At 33.7% G+C, this 23,845-nt stretch overlaps 1 protein-coding gene across 5 annotated transcripts in view; it reads left to right on the forward strand.

Annotated features, from left to right (window-relative positions):
- The window catches only part of LOC145268721 (band 3 anion transport protein-like), a 971,550-nt gene that overhangs the window by 471,908 nt on the left and 475,797 nt on the right, over window positions 1–23,845 (forward strand). For all 5 annotated transcript variants that reach the window (XM_080124275.1, XM_080124277.1, XM_080124273.1 and 2 more), the window contains one exon: window positions 21,903–21,972. The gene's annotated coding sequence lies outside the window, so the exon portion shown is untranslated. The remainder of the gene's footprint in view (window positions 1–21,902; window positions 21,973–23,845) is intronic.

The raw sequence follows: 23,845 nt of genomic DNA on the forward strand, positions 1-23,845 counted from the left end.
CGGTTTGGCTTCGTAGTTCTTTCATGTGAAGTTATTTAAAATCACTAAACTAAGCTGCAGTGCTCTGTGGCGTAGTGGTTAGCGTGCTGGACAATTCACATTATATTTTCACGTTCGCGCCGACCTACCGTAGTCGGTTTTTTTGTTTTTTTCCTAAACAACTGGAATGGACTTTTCTTGGTGGCCGAACTGTTAACGTTGCAGATGTTTTTTTTTTTTTTTCACACTTTATTTTCCTACTTTTACTCATGACTCCGGGTTTGATCCTTCCTACTTACCTACCATAACATTTTTTAAAACTCCCCCTCCCCCGTCCCGGAAACAAACACTCGGGCAACGCCGGGTACCCCCGCTAGTATATATATATATATATATATATATATATATATATATATATATATATATACATGTATATATATATATATATATATATATATATATATATGTATGTTTTATTTGGTTTTGTTAGCGATACTCTTTGAACGAATTCAATTATTTATACGAAAGTGCATTTTTACCTAAATGCGAGTTGGGAATAATTTTCCCTTTGACCAATTTGGTACCCCCTAAATGGGGAGCGGCATATATACATTATTTTTTTAAAATATAATTATCCACTGACACGTGTTTTGTCGTCTACGACTCATCAGAGTGGCTGAATCTAGCGAGATTCGAAATCATGACCCCATGATAAGAAGCCTAAACCTCTAATACGGAACCACCTCGCTCGACTACTGAATGTATCGCGTTTTTATGTAAATGTTTTTATTTGTTTTTGTTAGCGATACTCTTTGAAGAAATTCAATTATTTATACGAAAGTATATATATATATATATATATATATATATATATATATATATATATATATATATATATATATATATATATATATATATATATATATATATATATATATATATATATATATATATATATATGAGATAAATCACAGATTAGAGGTCAAGTGAATTATCCCGTCAGATATTACATTGAAGTAATACTTTCAGGGTGATCCTACCCAAAAAGGTAAAGCTCAATATTTAAAAAATAGAGCAATATATAAGTTTAATGATTAAGTTTAATTCTGTAGATTAAAATATATACAAATATATTTAAGTTAAGAATTTATTGTTTGAAACAAGGAATATATGGAGAAAAATTATATTTATTTCAATAATGGCTCATATCATCAGAGGAAATGAAATGCAATTTAGCAAAATGTTCAGCTTTGAATAAACAAGAATTTTGCTTTTCAGCACATATATTGAAAATATTATTTAAAAGTTATTTAAATGGTGCTTACAAGTTCTATGACTTTTAAGCACCATCTAAATAATCATTAAACTTATATATATATATATATATATATATATATATATATATATATATATATATATGAAGCTGATTGTCTGTGTGTCTGTGTGTCTAGTCACGAATAGGCTACTATTTTAAAAAACTGATTACATATAATGATAGAAGATGTATCGAGACACAGGAATGGGTATGTTTGATCTGGCAGAACAGTGGTTCATTAAAATTGTGGGGTCTGCGTTGGCGCCTGGTCCACAAAGTATGGAAATAAAAAATTTAAAAATTAAAGAAAAAACGTTTACAAGTGTTTTTGATATAGATGTACATAAGAAACTTGTGGAGTCTGCGTTCGCGCCTGGCCTCCATAGAATGGAAATGGGCACAAACTTTAATAAAGACTTTTCATATCTATCTGCGTAAGTATACTTTGATAATTATGTTTCTGTTTGAAGAAATATGGTATAATAAAATTATGGGGTGTTCGTTCGTGCCTGACCTCCATAGAATGGAAATACGTCACAAAGTTTAACAAGGTTTTTTAATATAAATCCACAGAATATTGTGATAAGTTTTTCAGTGTGAACAGGTATGATATAATAAATTATGGGGTTTATCTATTTTATTTTTACTTTCATCATATTTTGCTTTGGTTTTGATACTCCCGAATTCGAAGCTATCTCTTTACAACCCTTCCTTTTCATAACCTATTATACTTTCATATATCAGTCCATTTTCTGTAGGCTGTTTTTGAACCCAGTCAACGACGGCTACTTTTGCTAGTGTATATATATATATATATATATATATATATATATATATATATATATATATATATATATATATATATATATATATATATATATATAACGATACACTTTAAATGTGAAAGGCAAACGAGTTATAATTATGAATGCCGGGAACAAAACGGACAGTTAAATGAGCAAAATAATTTAAATAAAAAAATAAATAAAGCAAAAATTGTTTTGTTGTAAAAGTAAAAATAAAAAATTTGGAAATAAATAAACGCAGTTTGTGTATTCATTCTTTTCTGTAGACTGTTATCCTCATCTTCATAGTTGTTGTGGCTTCACTAACGTTTCGGTCAACTCGTCCTATGGCCTTCTTCAGGTAGTTAACTGTGACAGGATAGGAGTGCTGAGTCTCTTAACTGTATCCCCAGTTATTACTGCCTTCCATAGTTGTCGTCTCATTACGTTTTGGACAACTAATCCTCTGACCTGCTTTGGGTAGAATTGAAACCGCTATCTCCAGAAAATGCTATCCTGGAATCGTAGAGACTCAACGCTTCTATCCACTGTGCCACGGTTCCCAAAAGGGCGACCAAGGTTGGATTTTATGGTCTTGTAAGTCCATTTAATTTTTTTTTTGTTTTTTGTTTTTGTCTGGTCTTCTATTGTCGGGTCTGCACTGAATAGTATTATTATTTATTTATGTTTGTTTTATTTTTGGATCCTTTGAGATTTATCACCTGAAGAAGGTCAGAGGATGAGTCGGCCGAAACGTGGTGAAATAACAACTATGACGACGAATGAATGAACAAATTATGAAGCCTTAACTCGAAAAGATCCCCCCCTAAAAAAATAAAACAAGTGAAGCATGCATGGTCCCCCGTGAGTACACACTGAACGAGGCATAAAAGAATGACTAAGTTCAGTATTTGCCCCCCCCCCTATTTAGCCTCAAAAGTCCCCAGGGGACGTCAAATCCTGGTGAAAATGAACAAACGGTGCAGTTTTAAGCCTTAACATACAGTGGCGTCCAAAACTAAGGGACAAAGCTTAAAAACCTAATATTTGTTAGAAATAAATTTCTGGCGTTTCGCCATGGTGCCGGCTGATGCAACGTTTACAAATGACTAAGTAAGACTTATTCTTTAGAGGAAATTTAAAAAAAAATGTGAATATAGCATATTGTTTACACAGTTTTTCTCAATTTTGTCCCTTACTTTTGGACGTTCCTATTTTGAAAATAAATATTTGTTATAATTTCTTTTTCTATCCTTTGCAAATGATTCAAATTTTAGTATGTTATTATGGATGATAACGACTACCAGTTGTCAAAATTTCAGCTTTTCACAGTTGTTATTTCTAACAAATATTAGGTTTTAAAATTTTGTCGCTTAGTTTTGGACGCTACTGCGTGTAAATTTGAGTTCTGCGCCATGCACAAAAAAGAAATGACTAAATTCATCACCCTCCTCCCCTCATTTAGCCCCAAAAGTCCCCAAGGCCTTAACATATTCAAATTTGAGTTCAGCACCATGCAAAACTGCTAATAAATAGACATACACAGAAAAATTTGGACAAATATGGTAAAATAGTTCTATAAATGGAGTGTTTTTATTAGTCCTAAAAGAGCCCTGGGGCACACCCAAGAGTTATCGCGAAGTATAGATAAATAAAATTATATAGAAATCAATTAGTTACTTTTGAAAAAGTGTTATAAAAATACAAGGCATCAATTTTTTTTTTTAATAAGCACAAAAGTGTCAATTTTAGCCATTTCAATTTTTTTACTCATATCATGATTAATGTTTGTGCAAATTTTTTTTAAAAGTCCAAGGCGCAGTTATTGATAAAAATGCGGATGGATGGTCGAACTGACAAAGATGAATTTACAGATCCACCCTCGTTTTGTCGGTAGACCAAAAAATTAAAAATAACATTTAGAAAAAAATACAGTTACTTAAATAATTTAAAAATTTAAATTTAAGGAGTAAATTATGACCGTCTATCTGTCTGACTGTCCTCTCTCTCTCTCTCTCTCTCTCTCTCTCTCTCTCTCTCTCTCTCTCTCTCTCTCTCTATCTCTCTCTCTATCTATCTATCTCCCTTTCTCTCTCTCCCTCTCTTTCTTTCTCTCTCTCTCCCTCTCTCTTTCTCTCTTTCCCCCTCTCTCTTTCTCTCTCTGTCTACTTTTTTAAAAGTCCACAATTTTTTTTACGTACCACCCGTTTTACTCGTTGTTGATTCTAACTGTCATGTTTCAAACGTTCTCAAAGAAAGAGCTTCTTTATTCCCGACATTTTTTAATTCAAAGGGAGATGAAAAAAAAAAATAAATAAAAAATAATAATATAAAAAAAAATAATAATATAAAAAAAAAAAAATAATAAATAAATATCCAAAAAAGACGAAGAAGAAAAGACAAAAATCGTTATTGTCTTCAATGCACGTTATGTACAATTCCGTGCTGTTGGCGGTAGGAGGGTGTCGTCTTGTCCGGCCGGTTAGCAAGTCTATAGTGAGAAACGGAACCGCAATCGTTAAAAATATACATATACTAGCAGGCTGCCCGGCGGTGTCCGGTCGTAAAATACGCTTAAATATAATATTTGAATTCATGCAGATTACGTATTTATTATTATAGAGACAATTTTATCATTCACACACACACACACACACACACACACACACACATATATATATATATATATATATATATATATATATATATATATATATATATATATATATACTAGCAGGGGTTACCCGGCGTTGCCTGGATGATGATCGGCCTCCTTCCCACTCCGAGGGGTAACAAAAAAAGTCACCCCTCTGGATTTACATGCTTGGTGCCGGCCTCCCCCCTTCAGGGAGAGATAATCCCCAACCCTACCTTCAGGGAGGAGGGTGTCTGGAGGCTTCTCCCCCCCCCCCCCCAAGGAAAAAAGTCACCTCCTCCTGGCCTCTTCGCTCCCCACCCTTGGGGGGACACCGGCTCTCTCCTTTGGGGGAAGAAACTGCCAAGCTCCCCCCTCTCGGGTGAGAAAATGCCAGGCTTCCCCTTTTGGTGGGGGGATGGTGGCCAGCTGCCCCTGCTTGCCCGTAGGTGGGTGGAGGATTGGACGCCCTTCCGTTAGGAACCCACCCTTGGGGGAAGGTGGAAGGAAAGGGTATAGCCCCTCCCCGCTTCGGATAGGATTTAATAAATAAATAGAATTTAAAAAAAAAGTAGAATCGATCAGGATCGAACACGCAAACTAACGGTTAACAGTTTAGTATGCATACCCGAATTACTCTCTTACCTTTAATAAATAAAAAAAATTAAATAAAACATGTTATTTTTTAAAAAGTTAATGGTATACTGTGTGTCTAGTCGTGTCACTGTTGAATGTTTCAGTGGGGGGGGGAGAAAATGCCCGAAGGGGGGAGAAAATGCTTGCTCCCCCGTTCGGGGGAAGGATGTCCAGAGGCCCCTCGGGACAAACCAAAAAATGTTTTTAAATAAAAATTTTCTGGCCAATAAAAATAAAGTTGTGTTATAATGTATGTAATCAGGTGTAAGATAAGAAAAATAAAATAGGTTGTTATTGACTAAACGGTAATTGTAAAGTGTTTGATTAAACGCAGGTTAAACAGAAATAATGAATGAAAGTGTTAACGGAAATAAAAATATTATCAATATGTTAAAATAAAAAAAAATGTGCAGACTATAAGATGTAAGTAAGTGATAGTTAAAAATTTGGAGGACAGCGTTTGTTTTCGTGTTGTGTGTACGTGTGTGCGGCTAGCGCCAGTGTGTGTGTGTGTGTGTGTGTGTGTGCGCGCGGGTGCTTGGAATGGTAGTAGTACTAATAGTCTGTCTTTGGAGGACAGCGTTTTTTTTTCGTGTTGTGTGTACGGCTAGCGCCAGACGGCACTTTAGTAATGTTGGATTGTGATGGCTGGTGTAAGTTTCGTAATTTTGTAATTTGTAAATGGCAAGTTAGGGAAAAAATAGACCCTTCCAAGATGGACAATAAATAAGGGCATAATATTTTATGGTAATGTTAAGAACGTAGGAACCATAGTTTTTTAGGAGATGTGATTATTGGATTAACCAATTAGAAACCGTCTGTGGCACACACATCTCTGTTTTTATAGATAGATAGATAGATAGATAGATAGATAGATAGATAGAAGATATATATATAGATATATATATATATATATATATATATATATATATATATATATATATATATATACTAGCAGGCCGCCCGGTTGTAAAATACGCTTAAATATGATATTTTGGTTAATGTAGATTTCGTATTTATTATTATATTATATTAGGCCCAATATATAGCAATGAATTAAAGAAGTTAAAAAAAACAAAAAAAAACAAAAATTGAAAAATGACTCGATTTACGTTTTCCTTTGACGTTAATGTCTGAGCTATGAAGACATGTTTGCTGAAAGGCTAAAATTAAAACATGAACCAATAGCTATTACGTTACGCATGCATATTTAATGTGGTCGTTCGACCTTCACCTGGCAAATTCTGTTTCTTTAATTGTCACACTTTTGCACCGATTTTTCCCGGCTAAAACCCCAAAAAACTGATAGGGGAGTTCGGTAGGCATTTTTTTTAAAAACAAATATATATATATATATATATATATATATATATATATATATATATATATATATATATATATATATATATATAGAAAGAAGTTTAGCTTTTTACGCAAATTTTACGCAAGTATAAATCATGTAGAATATCTGCATGAATATCATTACACGTAATAGTAAACTAACGATGATCATCCCATAAGAAAGCCGAAAAAACTAACAGGGAATTAATTAAAATGAATGTTTAAAAGAATATGCAAATTAGCTAGATCTTTTGCAGATGAATGCAATTCCACTGCCCATATATAAGAAAGTTGTATTGTCTTTTAAAATCAATTGAAAAAAGGGTTTTAATATAAATATTAATACACAAAAAAATTATAAGAGTATATATATATATATATATATATATAGATATATATATATATACTGTATGTGGATGACTTTATATATATATATATATATATATATATATATATATATATATATATATATAAAGTCATCCACATACAGTACTGTTTTGCAGCTCATCAGTGCGGCTAGACAAGCAACTGCCTGAAGCCAGGATCGAAACCTGTCCGCCCAAATGACAGTCAAGGCTTCTCACCATTACGCTATACGGCTGATCCTGTGTGGGTAATGAATTAACGATGTTTTGACATGGTCCAAACGCGTCCGCTCGATTTGTTTACACAAAGAGTGTAACTTAATGCGTTAATGGCAGTTTGTATATCACTTCTCAATATGCTCAACCCAAGATAGGGAGCATTATGGAAGTACAAAATTTATAAAAACATTTGAACATTAGTGGAAATTTCTCTAGAGTTCTTTCGGCTACAATCTCATCAGGAGAAAAATCGATAGCAATGAAAATAATATTAATGGCAAAAATAAAGATTAATTGATGTTCTTCTATTATATAAAGAGCAAATGTCTGTGTGTTTGTGTATGTGTTTGTATGTCCGCTAAAAACTTTTGTCATCTAGCGGCGTGAACGTGGAACTCTGAAAATGAGCGATCTCTGAGACACATAAAATCGAAAAATTGGAAAAAAAAAAAAACAAAATCCTCAGTTATTTCTTGTAAAAATGTCGTTTTTTTCCAAGGAGGTGTGGTTCAGGTAAAAACCTTGCTTTCGACGCTGTTTGTAAGCCGCACATGCGCGAACGGTCGTTTTGTTTAATTTTAAAAAGATAAATTCGCAGTGACGTAATATCGGTGTCGTTGTTATACCATCGATAACATGTTTACTTAAGGACCTAGGTTATGCGAGTTTGTACCTAGCATGAAGCATTCTTTTTCTTTTTCTTTTTCTTTCTTTTTATTTTCTTTTTCTTTCTTTTTATTTTCTTTTTCTTTCTTTTTTTTTCTTTTTTTTCTTTGCTTACAAAATCTTGCTTTCGGTTTCGCTTCTACCTGATGGCACCCAAGTCCCACTTTTTTTTTTATAAATTTTAACCGTATTTTACAACCAGACAACACTGGCGCCTCCACCCCACCCCGCTAGTCTTCTATTATATAAAGGGTAAACGTCTGTGTGTGTATGTGTGTTTGTTCGTATAGCCGCTAAAAACCTCTGTCACCCAGATCGTACAGACACGAACGCGGTATCATTAGAAAGATGGATCTCTCGGACACATAATATCGAAAAATTGGAACAATTCCTCGATTATTTCGTGTAGAAATGTCGTTTTATTTGAAGGGGGTCAGATAAAAACGTTGTTTACGATGCGGTTTGCAAACTGTGCAGGCGCGAATCATCGTTACGTTATTTCGTTTTTAAAAGCCTAGTTTGCGACGTAATAACATATTTGTCCTCGTTGGCCCATCGATAAAGAGTTCGCTTACTAACAAAGTTGTGCGAGTTCACATCCGGCACGCATCATTTGTAATTTTTTTTTTTTTTTTTTTACGACCAGGCAACGCGGGGCGCCCCGTTCCTCCCGCTAATTATATATATATATATATATATATATATATATATATATATATATATATATATATATACTCATCCACAAACAGTACTGTTTCGCTGTTTCACAGCTCATCAGTGCGGCTAGAAAGGCAAACTGCCTCAAGCCAGGATTGAAACCCGATCGCCCAAATGACAGTCAAGGCTTTTCACCATTATGCTGTACGGCTGCTGCTGTGTGGGAAATGAATTAACGATATAAATGTCCCAGCTCGATTTGTTTACACAAAGAGTGTCGCTTAATACGCTAATGGCATTTGTATATCACTTCCCAATAAGGTGCCAAAAGACGATTAAAATAAACAATTTGATTCAATAGACGAGTATAATGCGATTAAAATGGCACCACGAAGGTTGTGGGGGGGGCACAAAGTAGTTGGTTAAAGTTCCTCAAAGAGATTTAACGTTTTTAACGATTCCTTCTGCCGGCACAAAGAAGGTTTTCGAATCGCGATATGGAATAGAAAAAATTGTCGTCAGCGTCCGGTATTTACTTGCCGATATAAGCATAACATGAGCTTTCATTAAAAACATAAATCAATGTGGTTAAAAAAAAAATGGGCTTTTACATTTTGAACTTTACAGGTAAATTTCCAAAAAACACTTTTTTTTGTTTGTTTTAAATTAGAATATTTTATTTATTGATCTTTTATCTTCAATTTGTGATATATAACACTTTGGTGAGTAAATTACTTATTTACTTTTTAATAGACATTTCAAAATGGGGGGCGGAATTTAAAAAAAAAAGTTTGTCTAAAATATTATATTCGGTTTTGTGGAAAGAGCATAAAATTTCACATTGACTCTGAAAATATCGTAAAAATTGAACTAATAGAAAAATTTTGATAGATTTTTAAAGTTTAAAAATTGAAAAAATTTCACTCGTAAAATTCAATTGATTTCATACATAAAAAATGGCTGCTTGAACGCGCACCGGCATTTTGTAAACACTGTTTTTATTTTTTTTTTAATGAAAAATATTATTTCTATTATTTTTAAACAACTTTAATAGTTTATTTTAGAAGTATATTCCATAAAGAAAATAAACATTTTAAAAAGAGAAATTACGAGTTTTTTATATTTCATTCACAGTTTTCTGTTAGGGGTGTCAACAATTCCCCAAAAATTCTGATACACCTAGTCCTACACCTGTATATACGGGGTGCTTTCAATAAATTTCCAGACATTTTTGTACAGGCATTTAAAATTGTCGTAAACTCTTGAAAACTCCATGCAAGTTAATAGAAAATGAAAGTTTTTATCGATTTTGGTATTTTTTTTTTTTTTGTATATTTATTTCTTTGTCTTACATACTTTTTTGCAGATTATTTTTTAGATTATTATAATTTTTTGACAAACTCTCTCTTATTTTTCTACAGAAAAATGTAGATTCTATAAGACATACGAGATGCCTTCAATAAGTTTCCAGACTTTTTTGTACAGACATTTAAAATTGTTGTAGACTCTTGAAAATTAGGTATGTTATTGTTGTACATCTTATGAGATGACTGATCAATTTCAATGATTTCAGGTTCAAAAGAACAGCTATAACAGGAAGTGGAATACACCAATATTTTTCCAAATTCTGATACAATTACCGATTCCATATGAAATTCCCGACTCTGATTCTTTATAAATCTCTAAATATTTAGCTATAAAATGGTTATTTTGTCCTGATTAAACCTATGTTAAATTTCCAGACTTTTTTTGTACAGGCATTTAAAATTGTCGTAGACCCTTGAAAATACAGTATGTTATTGCTATACATCTTATGAGATGACTGACCAACTGTTATGATTTCAAGTTCAAAAGAACAGTTACAGTAGGAATTGGAATACACCCTACTAAAGCCTGATTGTCACAGCTGGTGAATTTCAAAAAAGCAATCTGGACGTAAGGACACTTTAAAAGAACGATATGCAATAAAATTCTGTTTAAAACTTGTAAAGAATTCCATAGAAACGTATGGAATGCTTTACACTGCTTTTGGACCATCTTGCATGAATCGAGCATCAGTTTTTGAGTGGCATAAGAGATTCAAGGAAAGCAGGGAATCTGTTAGGGATGATGAGAGGTGTGGGAGGAGCAAGGAAGTCAGAACACCAGAGTTGATTGGCTAAATAAAGAAAATAAAGAAGTCTGGAAACTTATTAAAGGTACCTCGTGCGTATAGTCACAGTTGAGTTCGTCTGATTGAAAACCGAAACAGTATCGCATACTAGCCATTCAACCGAATAGAAAAAACCCTTTAAAATAACACCAATCTGTCTCTTCTTCTATTTGCGATTGTATTCAATAAATTCCGTATATTTGCAATTAGAAGGCTTTTTTCATGGCTCATAAAGATCTCTCATTAAATGTAAATATTAACAACAAAAAGTCCATTTAAATACCTCTGTAACCCTTACAGTGCAGCTCAGGTGCATAGGCTCGTGGTTGAGATGCAGCTGTAGCCGATACCTGTGGCGTCACCCGTGTTTTCGTCTAGTGGTCGAATTCGTCTTCGTTGTCGTCGGTCGCTCTCGGGTTCCGCTTTCAAATCAGCTTCCAAACGTCACCTGGGCTATTGGAGAAATATATTGCATTCACAACGGCGTTTCCAATTAAAGAAAGGAAAGTCAAAACTTAATTGGTTTTTCTTAACATAGAATTGATTATTGTCTTCGACTTTACAAATAATAGTTACACACTGGCCTAGTCATGCAACTTAGGGGGCTGGCAGTTTTATTTCCTTTACAAAGTTCTCCATTCTTCATCTACCGTCAGTCCACGGGAAGGGATCAACTGCCCAAGCGAAAAGAAGACACCAATTCGCCAAGTGTCTTGTTTTTATCAAATCAGTAATTCCTCCTTCCACCTTTTTGGAGTTATTCTTTCTTTTTTTCCTTTCCTCTCCCTCTCTTCTTTTATCCTATTAATTTGTATTCCCTTTTTCTTCTTTTGAATTTCCTCCTTCTCTCTGTTTCCCTAATTTCTACTCCTCCTCTCGGCTTTATCTATACCAATTTTTAACCCTCATTGCACTGAGGTGTTAACTTATCATCAAATTAGGAGTTATTAGTCACCCCAGGTCGAACAATGCCTGGCGGCGACCCCTCACCTCCGATTCCCACCCCAAGCTGTCAGCTTAAGATACCTGGGTTTCTTTCATATCGCTCCACAGAGGGGTTAAAACAACCTTTTCGTTGTTAACAGATATATAAAAGCAATAAGATAAGAACCATTATCATTTGTTTTTCTCTTTCTGACAAAATTCCATAGAAATTTTCTGTTTAAAACAACATCAAACCACCACCATCATCATCATCATTAGAATTCAGCCATGCGAATTCCTCTGAATTCATGTCGACTAGCAAGGTCACTCGGCATCGCTCGATCCCCATCGGGTCACACCTCAATAGTGCAAAACTAAAAGTATGTGTGCATGTACACATACATATTTCATATTCCTGGCTTGAAGTAGTTGCTTGATGGGCTGTGAAACAGCGAAACAGTACTGTACGTGGATGTCTATAATGCTCCCTATCTTGGGTTAAGCATATTGGGAAGTGATATACAAATTACCATTAGCGTATTAAGCGATGCTTTTTATGTAAACAAACTGAGCTTAGGCGTTTGAACAATGTCATTCATTCACGGTTTCAGCTGTACAAAGCTAGTATAAAAACAAAACAAAAAAAAAGACTAAAATAAAGACAGCATAAAAAAGGAATATTGGATGAAGAAGAAATTAAATATTAAATAGAAAAGGAAAATGATGGAAATAGAAAAAAAATGGAAGAAAGAAAAATTAAATACAAGAGAAAAAGTGAAAACAAAATATCAAACGGAGAATATTGAATGAGGAAAAAAATTAAAAAGAAAAATGATGCACACACACACAGAGACACACACACACAGACACACACACAGACACACACATTTAACTACACCTAGGTTTAAAATAGGTCAAATCACTAGATATGTACACTTCCCGCTAAAAAGCACACACAAAGGAAGGGGTGAACCCAAGGTCAACTGGGTCTTTGTCCTGTAAGTGCCTGCCCATTGGCTCATTAGGAAGGAAGCGGTGGAAGCTAGGAATCTGATTGGCTAACAAAAAACTCAATAGAAGGTGCGTATATAAAAATGTGATACAAGCACAATTCTTCGTATAAGCTTGACGGATCCTAGCATGGATGAAACGCAGAAGATTATGTGTAGCTCACTTGAAGAAGGTGCGTATATAAAAATGTGATACAAGCACAATACTTATGGCAAGAAAGATACAGACTGGTTCAGGAATATTTTCTAGTTAGATTAATCAAGATTTTGTTTTCTTATTGATGCTCCCGAATGGTGCAATCGAAGAACTGGAGAAAGATTTTCGCCAAGTTGCATAAAAACGACAGTTAAACACGGGAATGGAGGAATAATGGTATGGGGAACTTTTACTGAAGCGGGAGTTGGGGAACATATTAGATGTGAGAAGTCAATCAATGCAAAGGAATACATTCCAATATTAGAAACAGGACTGTTACCAAGTATCCAGAAGTTGGAAATATCACAGAACATTATTTTTCAACATGATACACACTGCTAAAGTCACAAAAAATAGTTTTCTGATAATTCAATTGATGTGACATTTTGGCCAGGTGAAAGCCCGATTTAAACCCAATCGAGAATATTTGGTCCATAATATCTCGTGCATTGGCTGGAAGAACTTTTTCAAACAATGTCAAACTGTGGGAAGCTGTGCAAAGCGAGTGAAATAGCATCTCCTCTTCACAGCGTTCCACTTTGGTTGAGAGCATTTCTAAAAGGGTTGATTTTTTTAAAGAAATCAAAAGGGAATGCGATTCCATCCTAAGCATTTATTAAAGTAAATGTTTTGTACTGTGTTATTAGTCTCGTTTAAGTTTCCTTATTCGATTGTTCTTTGTTCAGTATATATTTTAGTTCAATAAAATGTATAAAATTTGTTTGGCCCATTTTTTTTTTTTTTTTTGCTCACGTGTGTGTATTTTTATACCTTTATATATATATATATATATATATATATATATATATATATACTCGTATATATATATATATATATATATATATATATATATACTCGTATATATATATATATACTCGTATATATATATATATATATATATATACAGAGAGAGAGAGAGAGAGAGAGAGAGGAAAAATGCTTGATCGAGTCTTCATTTCATAAACTCGACCATCTCGTTCTACTCCTCCTACCCCATGAATCCTCCTCCACCCTTATCCCTGCTCCGACAAAAACGATGCTGACACCATTAAACATTCATATTTAAGAACTGTCCGTGGGGCGGAGGGGGGGGGGGAAATGTAAATTATCCGCGTGAATAATGGACTATAAGTAAACCGTGCTCTGGACAATTTAGTCGTGAGCAGTTATCGGCTTTTTCCGTGTTATAAATGAGTATTTAAACGAATTTAAACCGACCCTCCACATTCGATATCCTGGTTGTGGCACATCTTCGCTCGAAGTTAAAATGCCTTTTTGTTAATACTTCGTTTGTCCGCTTACTCTCTTTAAGTGTGTGTGTGTGTGTGTGTGTGTATATATATATATATATATATATATATATATATATATATATATATATATAATTTCTTTTTCCGATCTTGTTGGATACCTTTTCTATATTCTGAGCGATCTTTTTAATTTCGGCAGGCGGTTAATGGTAGCCGAATGGATACGGTCTTTGCTAATCGAGTCAGAGATGGCTCGTGTTGCCGTGTTCGAATCTGTCGACTGGTGTTAATCGTGACACCCTAAACTGACACCCTGCACTGAAGATTCCCGAAATACTAGTGTCTGTAGGTATTTAATTATTATAGTAAAATATATATATATATATATATATATATATATATATATATATATATATATATATATATATATATATATATATATATATATATATATATACCGAATCCACGGTTTTATAGAGTACATGCTCAGTAGTGAGAAAGGATTTGATTGCTTAATTCTATGTGGAAAGATTAATACAAATCCAGGTATTTTAGTCTGACCTTTGACCTTCAAAATCTAGGTCAAGCGTGCCATGAGGTCAGATTAACAACTGTAATATAGAATATCCGCTTAAAGCACTTTGTAATGAAACGTACTCCTGTTTTAATTAAAAGAAGGTCGAACTACAAGCCGACAGAAATGGATTGATAGACATGTTGTATACTCGGGAAGACAGATTGAAGGGGTGGGACGCAAAAAAGAAAAAGAAAAAGAAGATTGATGGTATGCTAAGCCTCTGCCGTTTTTTTTTTTGTTTGTTTTTTTTTTTTAATTTTGTTTTATCACATTTTCCTTTTCTTTTCTGGTACTTATGAAGTGAACGACCTGTATTTTCGTGAATGTTGCGTCAACACATTTCAGCAGTTTATATATATGTAAACCGCCGGAATATGGCGAAACGCTCAGCTAATACAGCAGAGGACAGTTAATAAACTGAAATAAAATAGGAGCCTTAAACCTATTTTTGTTTTTAAAAGTGCAATTTTATTATTTATCGTTATAGATCACTATTTATTAATATATATATATATATATATATATATATATATATATATATATATATATATATATATATATATATATATATATATAAGAGCAAATAGTTAATAAAACATGTTAAAAAACACCTTGAAAAAGAGTTAAAGACATTTAATTTGAAAAGAAAACACAAAATAAGTGAATAGTCCTTAATCCGCGGAGTTTCGAAGAAATACTTTCCTTCTCATCAGATGGTAGGATTTAACAAAATGCGGGATCGGATTTTGCATACAAAAGTATTTGATGAAACTGCAAGTAAGTCAAAGACCTTACTTGATAACAAAAACTGAAGTAGATGAAATAGGGTGAATAAAAAAAAATGATTCACGTGAATGGTTAGTCTGGTGAAAGGTAAAGTATCCAATGACGGTAAAATTCAAAAATATTATTTTATTTTATATATATACTAGTTAAAGTACCCGTCGTTGACTGGGTTCAAAAACAGCTTACAGAAAATGGACTCTGATTCATGAAAGTATGATAGGCTATAAAAAGGAAGGGTTGTAAATTTGGGTTGAATTTGGGGATATCAAAACCAAAACAAAATATGATGAAAGTAAAAATAAAATAGATACACCCCATCATTTATTATACCATACCTGTTCACACTGAAACACTTATCACAATATTCTGTGGATCTATATTAAAAAAAACCTTGTTAAACTTTGTGACATATTTCCATTCTATGGGGGTCAGGTGCGAACGAATACCCCATAATTTTATTATACTATATTTCTTCAAACAGAAACATAATTATCAAAGTATATTTACGCAGATAGATATGAAAAGTCTTTATTAAAGTTTGTACCCATTTCCATTCTATGGAGGCCAGGCGTGAACGCAGACTCCACAATTTTATTATACCATCTCTATTTAAGTTAAAACATACTTATCAAAGTATGCTTCTGTACAAAAACACTTATAAACGTTTTTTTTTTTTTAATTTTTAAATTTTTTATTTCCATACTTTGTGGACCAAGCGGGAACGCAGAGCCCTCAATTTTAATGAACCACTGTGCTGCCAGATCAAACATACCCATCCCTGTGTCTCGATACATCATCTATCATTATATGTAATCAGTTTTTTAAAATAGTCAACCATATAGGAGCCTATTCGTGACCAGACACACACACAAACACAGCTTTATATTATATATAAAGAAATAAATATACGATGAATATGGAGAAGAAAATAAAATATATTGTAGAAAGAGAAGATTATATATATATATATGTATATATATATATATATATATATATATATATATATATATATATATATATATATATATATATATATAAAAGATTTTTTATTGGCATTTTTTAGCGATATTAACAACTTCGAAACGCTGTTGGTTTTAGTTTTGTCACTACTTTAGCGGTTTTTTAAGAACTATAAGCTCTTATTGTTATTCATATATGAATAGATGGCCCTTATTTTTTATGGGACGTATTTATTTTTATTATTAAATATTTTTTTAACGTACATTAAAGTATACCTATGGACACGCGTGTTTCTGGCTTTGTAGACTACGTCAACACAGGTCAGGATCGAACTAATGACGTCAGTAATATGCCAATAACAAAATCTGAACTTTATAAGCGATAAAAAAAAAAACGTACTTGTTTCCTTCAATAATTACAAGAAACCTTCCCTACCGCCAATAGCAATGGCCAATGACTCTTCATCTGAAAGTACATCTTTTAAACTCCTCGGCCTAACGTTCACAGAAAACATGAGTTGGAACAATTACATTGAGAGTATTGCCAGGACCGCTGCAAAGAAGATAGGTTCTCTCTACCGTGCTAGAAAGCTACTAAGGCCCGAAAGTATCCTATTCCTCTATAAGGCCACCATTCACCCATGTATGGATTATTGTTGTCATATTTGGGCTGGTGCTTCTGCCACTAGTCTCTCGCTCCTAGAAAAAGTTCAAAAGAGAGTCGCCAATCTGATAGGTCCTGAACTGTCATCTAAACTTCAGCCTCTGTCCCATCGACAAAATGTTGCATCCCTCTGCCTGTTCTACAAGTACTTTAATGGTGAATACTCTGACGAACTGCAAGCACTTGTGCCCCCTCGACGTAAATACCCCGACAAACCTGACAAGCAGCTAAATCCCATCTCTTCACAGTAGAGATCCCTAGATGTAAGCGAGCCTTCTACTCCAGTAGTTTCTTTCCCCAGAACAGCTAGACTCTGGAATTCCCTTCTGGGTCCCTGATTCCCCAACTGTACTGATATGCAGAAGTTCAAGCGTAACGTGAACCGACATCTTGCTGCACAACTCCCTACACAGAATCCTGAACTGTCATCTAAACTTCAGCCTCTGTCCCATCGACAAAATGTTGCATCCCTCTGCCTGTTCTACAAGTACTTTAATGGTGAATACTCTGACGAACTGCAAGCACTTGTGCCCCCTCGACGTAAATACCCCGACAAACCTGACAAGCAGCTAAATCCCATCTCTTCACAGTAGAGATCCCTAGATGTAAGCGAGCCTTCTACTCCAGTAGTTTCTTTCCCCAGAACAGCTAGACTCTGGAATTCCCTTCTGGGTCCCTGATTCCCCAACTGTACTGATATGCAGAAGTTCAAGCGTAACGTGAACCGACATCTTGCTGCACAACTCCCTACACAGTACCCCTGATGCTTATCTCCCTGATAGTAGCCCTCTCTAAAACAAAGTGGCAATGTGCCTTGTTTGGGGTGAAAATGTAAAAAAAAAAAAAGTGGTAATTGACGGAGGTACATCGGTTAAGCATGCGGATACTGATGTCATGAGTTCGATCCTGACCTATACTGACGAAGGCTAAAAAGCCAGAAACATGCGTGTTCATAGGTATACATTTATGCACGTAAATATATATATATATATATATATATATATATATATATATATATATATATATATAGTAAGTTATAAAATGTATATGGCGATTAAGCTACACTGAATATGCCGTGTTTCATCCATTCTAGGATTCTTCAGGCTTATGTGCCTGAAGAATCCTAGAGTGGATGAAACGCGGAATATTCAGTGTAGCTTAATTGTCATATACATTTTATAACTTACTAACTAGCTCTACCTACGTATTGTGCACTTTTGAAGTAAATACTTAAAGTTTACGCATAAATCTATACTTTCGTATATTAATTTTATGTGAGTAAATTAAGTAGTTATATATATATATATATATATATATATATATATATATATATATATATATATATATATATATATATAAGTTTGGTGGTTAAATTTTAAATTCTGCAAAAACAACATATAGACACATATATTCGAATTAAGAATTTATTGTTTGACAAAGGAATATGTAGAAGGGGTTAGAAGGGGTTATGTTAATTTCCTTGATCCATGGATTTTCAATAATGGCGAATATCATCAGAGGAAATGAAATGCGGTTAGCAAAATGTTCAGCTGTGAATAGACACTTCTTTTGCTTTTCAGCACAATTCAGCAGATTACCCTTAAATTATTATCTCAAGTAATATCTATCAGGATTTTCATCTGATTTCTATCAATGTCTTATCTCGCTTATATATATATATATATATATATATATATATATATATATATATATATATATTACATCACATGTGATGTAATATATATACATATATATATATATATATATATGTATATATATATATATATATATATATATATATATATATATATATATACTACATCACATGTAATGTCATCAAAATCTCCAGAATTTATGCCCCACTCTTTCCCTCATTATGTAATGACCTCACTAGCCTCATGCAACTGTTAAATCTGTTTTATGGGGGGGGGGGGCGTTCAAAAATAATGCCTCCAATTTTTATTCCGCATGAATGAATCAAAGGGGATTGCAAATTGCATTATTATGATGACCTGAGAGTTTTATCTCTCTGTTGCAGATATTGACGGTATGAAACTCTTTATGAGGTCAACCTCTTTCATTGCTGTGCGTCAGAAGCAGAGAGGTGCCAGTGAATTCCTGGCAAAAGTGCATTGCGAATGGTGGTGAATATGTAGAAAAAAAAATTCTGGAGTTCGAAAAAGTCGCTCGTTTTAATGGTACCATTCCCGTCTTTGTAGCTCTTCGGTTTTTTTTAGTTTAAAAGAAGAGAATAGGAGTTTTTACTTGAATGTGATCTTTAAATATCTGATTGCAGAATGATTTTCTTTTGGTTTTCAGAAGATCCTTCTATCCTTCTACCGCTCCAGAAGATATCTCACTGCTGATGCAATTCTCTATCTATATAAAAGCCAAGTACGTCCAAGGATGGAATACTGTTGCCATATCTGGGCAGGAGCTGCTAAAAACAGCCTATCCTGCCTTGACAGAGTACAAAATAGACTTCGTGGCTTAGTGGGGGGTGCCCTTTTCTCTTCCCTGCAACCTCTCTCCCACAGAAGAGATGTTGCGAGCCTGTCTTTGTTTCATCGTTATTTCGATGGCAAGTGCTCGTCTGAGCTCCAATCTCTGGTCCCCCCTCGCCAATCTTTCACGAAAAACACCCGTCTAGCTGAAACCCCTGTCAGTAATTTTCCCCACTCTTTATCTGTGCCTAAATTAAAACGTAGATACCATGAACAAAGCTTCTTTCTTAGAAGTGCACGCCTGTGGAACTCTCTTCCGTTTGCCTGTTTCCCACCTGACTACAACTTGGATGTCTTCAAGTCCAACATAAACAAATTCCTGATGAATCGCCCCCTTAAGTAAGACACTTTATCAAATCTCCAATACTAACGATTACTACGATACTATCCCATTGATTAATGTTCACGCATTAACCCTTATCCCCGAGTAGCTTCCGGGCCTTGATAAGTGGTGACCTCTATGTAAAAAAAAAAAAAAAAAAATATCAGTTCAGTCTAAGACTGTAATGAAGCGGTGCGCTCTTATGGTCACATAGTGCTTATGGGTGCATGTGAGAAAATCAGCAGCAGCCGTAGAATAGCTGATTAGCGAAAATATTAGCAGCAGTCGTCTTAGCACATATTAAGCGAGTGTGCACACGCTAACGTCACGAGAAGAAGTAGAGAAAAAGGAAAAAAAACGGAACATGGTCGAGCAAAGTAAGCGATCGGACATGTTTTGATTCTTGGGCAGCGAGAAAAAAATGCGCCATGTGGTTGAAAAAGCAGAAAGGCAAACGACAACAAAGTCACGTGCATTAAAGGGTGTCTCGACAGGCATGTTCAACGCATGAATTATATTTTGAAGCAAAGTGTTTATTGTCAGAAATTACTGAAATAAATGATAAGTCATTTTTTTTTTTTTTACATAGGAGTCACCACTTATCAAGGCCCCGAGGCTACTCGAGGATAAGTGTTTTTATTTTTGCAACATTCCAATAATATTTTCACTATTGAATAATTATATACTGATGCAATTATCCCTGAGTGGCTTCCGGGCCTTGATAAGTGGTGACCACAGTGTAAAAAAAAAAAAAAAAAAAAAAATTATATAAAAATAACAATTGACAACTGCAGTGCCTTGCTAGGTTACTCAATGGTGCCCGGGAATCCAAAATATAACACTTATAGAATTTCTCCACTTTTATGTCCACAAATAAGCCAACAAAATGACACGATATAAAAAAAGGGGTTTTAATCTATAAAGACAATGAACATCCCCTGTAACAGTACTTAGTGAAGCAACTTGCAATCATTAACCACACATCTGAACCGACATTGCTTGAGTTTAGTAGAAATAAGAAGTCAAAAACAACTGAAAACAGTGTTAGGATAAACAGAAACAGATTATTATTTCAGTTTTTTTGTTTTTGTTTTGTTTTTTTTACATAGGAGTCACTACATATCAAGGCCCAGAGGCCATTCGAGGATAAGGGTTAAAGAGTGTAGAGTATCAGAATCCTAGTAATCGTTAGTAGTAGAGATTCTGTAAATTTATTAACTTAAGTGGAACGACTCATCAAGAACTTGTTTGCATTAAACTTGAAGATGGCCATATTGTAGTCAGCTGGAAAGCAGGCAAACGGAAGACAGTTCCACGGGCGTTCCGTTCAAAGAAAGAAACTTTCTTCATGGAATGTACATTTAGGTTTAGGCACAGATAAAGAGTAGGGGAATTTATATTAATAGTGTTTTCAGATAGACGAGTGTTTCTCGTGAATGTTTGGCGGTGTCCTTCCTTGTTTGTTTGTTTCTCTGACAGTGTGTGGGTCTGAATGGTTGAAATATAACAACATGGTTAAAGTCTAACAGCCACATTACAAGATTATACCAATGCAAAACTGTAGGGAGACAGATGCGATTTATTCAACTTAATCTTTATTCAAAATTACTGACCAGTTGGATGAGGGAGACATAGATCGATAATCACTGTTTAATCATATCTTATGGGCTCATTTTTAATTAACATGTCAATGCATGTAGTGCTTCAAAGGAGCTAACAATTTTTTCCCCACTCTCTCTCTCTCTCTCTCTCTTTTTGTGCCATGTGACGTCACCTTCTTTTCTATCTTATACTGTAAAAGGACTAAGTCAAGACAAAAATTATGGTAGACGGAGAAGGTTTATTTGGTTTGGTTTTCAAATTTTTAAGTTAAAAAGAAGGAGGCTTTACTTTTGGAAGTAACCTTGTATGTGACCTTTAACTATCTGATTACAGGAAGATTTTCTTTTGTTCTTTTCAGGTTCTTCCTTCTCAAGATGAAGCTAAGCATAGGTAGTCAGCATCACACACATGGAAAATTTTTGAGTATGGTGAGTATCTTTTTGCATATGCATATTGATTCCAGGCAAAACAAAAAAAAAGCATTGCAAGAAATCTGTACATATAATCAATACAAAACTGTTGGAAGGCAGAGGAGATTTATTCAACTCGATCTTAATTCGAAATTCCTAACCAGTTTGGCGAGGAAGACAATGTTTCATCGTATCTTTTCAATACATCACATCAATGCGTCTCTATCAGTTGTCACAGTCTAGTAAACCCCCAGCTAGGGATTTTTATCCTGAGCCCTTAAATCAGCAGAGATTAGACCATTCCTCTAATTATCCAGTTCCTGTTGATTTTGCGAAATAAATACTTGCAGATAAAATTATTAATGTTAAGATGTTTTAATAGAAAAGAATGTTAGAACACAAACAATAATTTTAAAATAGGTTTCACCTTTAGATCTTTAAACCATGCTACACATTAGACATAGGAAAATATTTTCTTCTCTAAAGTTTTTCTAAGTTCTTTTTAATTTATAATTATATAATGATCAAAACGGTTTGGACATCATAGCAAGATATGACTGTATTTACTTAAAGCAAAGAAAAATCATATATATATATATATATATATATATATATATATATAAGCAACCACAGAATTCGCGCATAAGCCTGACGAATCCTATAGTGGATGAAACGCAGAATATTCAGTGTAGCTTAATCGCCATATATATTTTATAAATTACTAACTAGCTCTACCTACGTATTGAGCACTTTTGAAGTAAATACTTAAAGTTTTACGCATAAATCTATACTTTCGTATATTAGGTTTATGTGAGTAAATGAAGTATATATATATATATATATATATATATATATATAACAATCTTTTTTTGTATCAAAATCAAAAATATTAATAAAAGTTCCATAGTTGTTGCTGTCACGAGTGCTTTCGATTCGTCCACGAATCATCTTCAGGTGTTGAAGGAGCGAAAATGAGAATTAAAAGTGAAAACTAAAATACACAGTAAACGTCGATAAGTTAAAATATATAGAGTCGATGAAAAGTTGATTAAAAATTCGAGTATTAAAAAAGCAGCAATCTCGTGGTCACCGTTAACAAAGTCCGTCCAATACGAACTACACAAGACATTTTAGAACGTTACTGCTTTTCTCGAATAAAGATCATCGTATAACGATTAGATCACTGTCTGACTGACGTAAATGAACATCTAAAATTAAAATGTTTAAATTCAACGTTATTTAATCGAGCCAGACATGTCTCATGTTGCGGGGTTCAAATCGTTCGACTGGTATTAATCGTGACACCCTGCACTGAAGATTCCCGAAAGGATGAAACACTAGTGTCTGTAGCTATTTAATTATTATAGTAAAAAAATAATTATTTATATATATATATATATATATATATATATATATATATATATATATATATATATATATAAAATGAAAATTACAATTGAATTTACCAAAATGATCCAAGATGGTAAAATTAAAGTAAATTATAAATATTAAAGAATTAATATTTATAAAGTTATCTCAGCCAGATATAAAAGCTCGATAATACCAAAATATTTTACTTGTACAAATGGAAATTCTTTTAACTTTCTTGAAGTTTTACATTTGGATTTTACCGTCACTGGATTTTTTTATCTTCCACCAGACTATTCATTAATGTGTAATCACCTTTTCTTTACCATATTCCCTCTGCTTAACTTATTTTGTTTTCAAGTAAGATCTTTGACTTATTTGTTGTTTCATCAAATACTTCTGCATGCAAAATCCGATCCTGCATTTTGCTAATTCCTACCCTCTGATGAGAAGGAGAGTATTTCTTCGAAACCCCGCGGATTAAGGACTATCCATTTATCTAGTGTTTCCTTTTCAAATTAAA

Source organism: Euprymna scolopes, chromosome 44 (genome assembly GCF_053919585.1).
Source record: "Euprymna scolopes isolate OS-2025 chromosome 44, ASM5391958v1, whole genome shotgun sequence".
NCBI lineage: Eukaryota > Metazoa > Mollusca > Cephalopoda > Sepiida > Sepiolidae > Euprymna > Euprymna scolopes.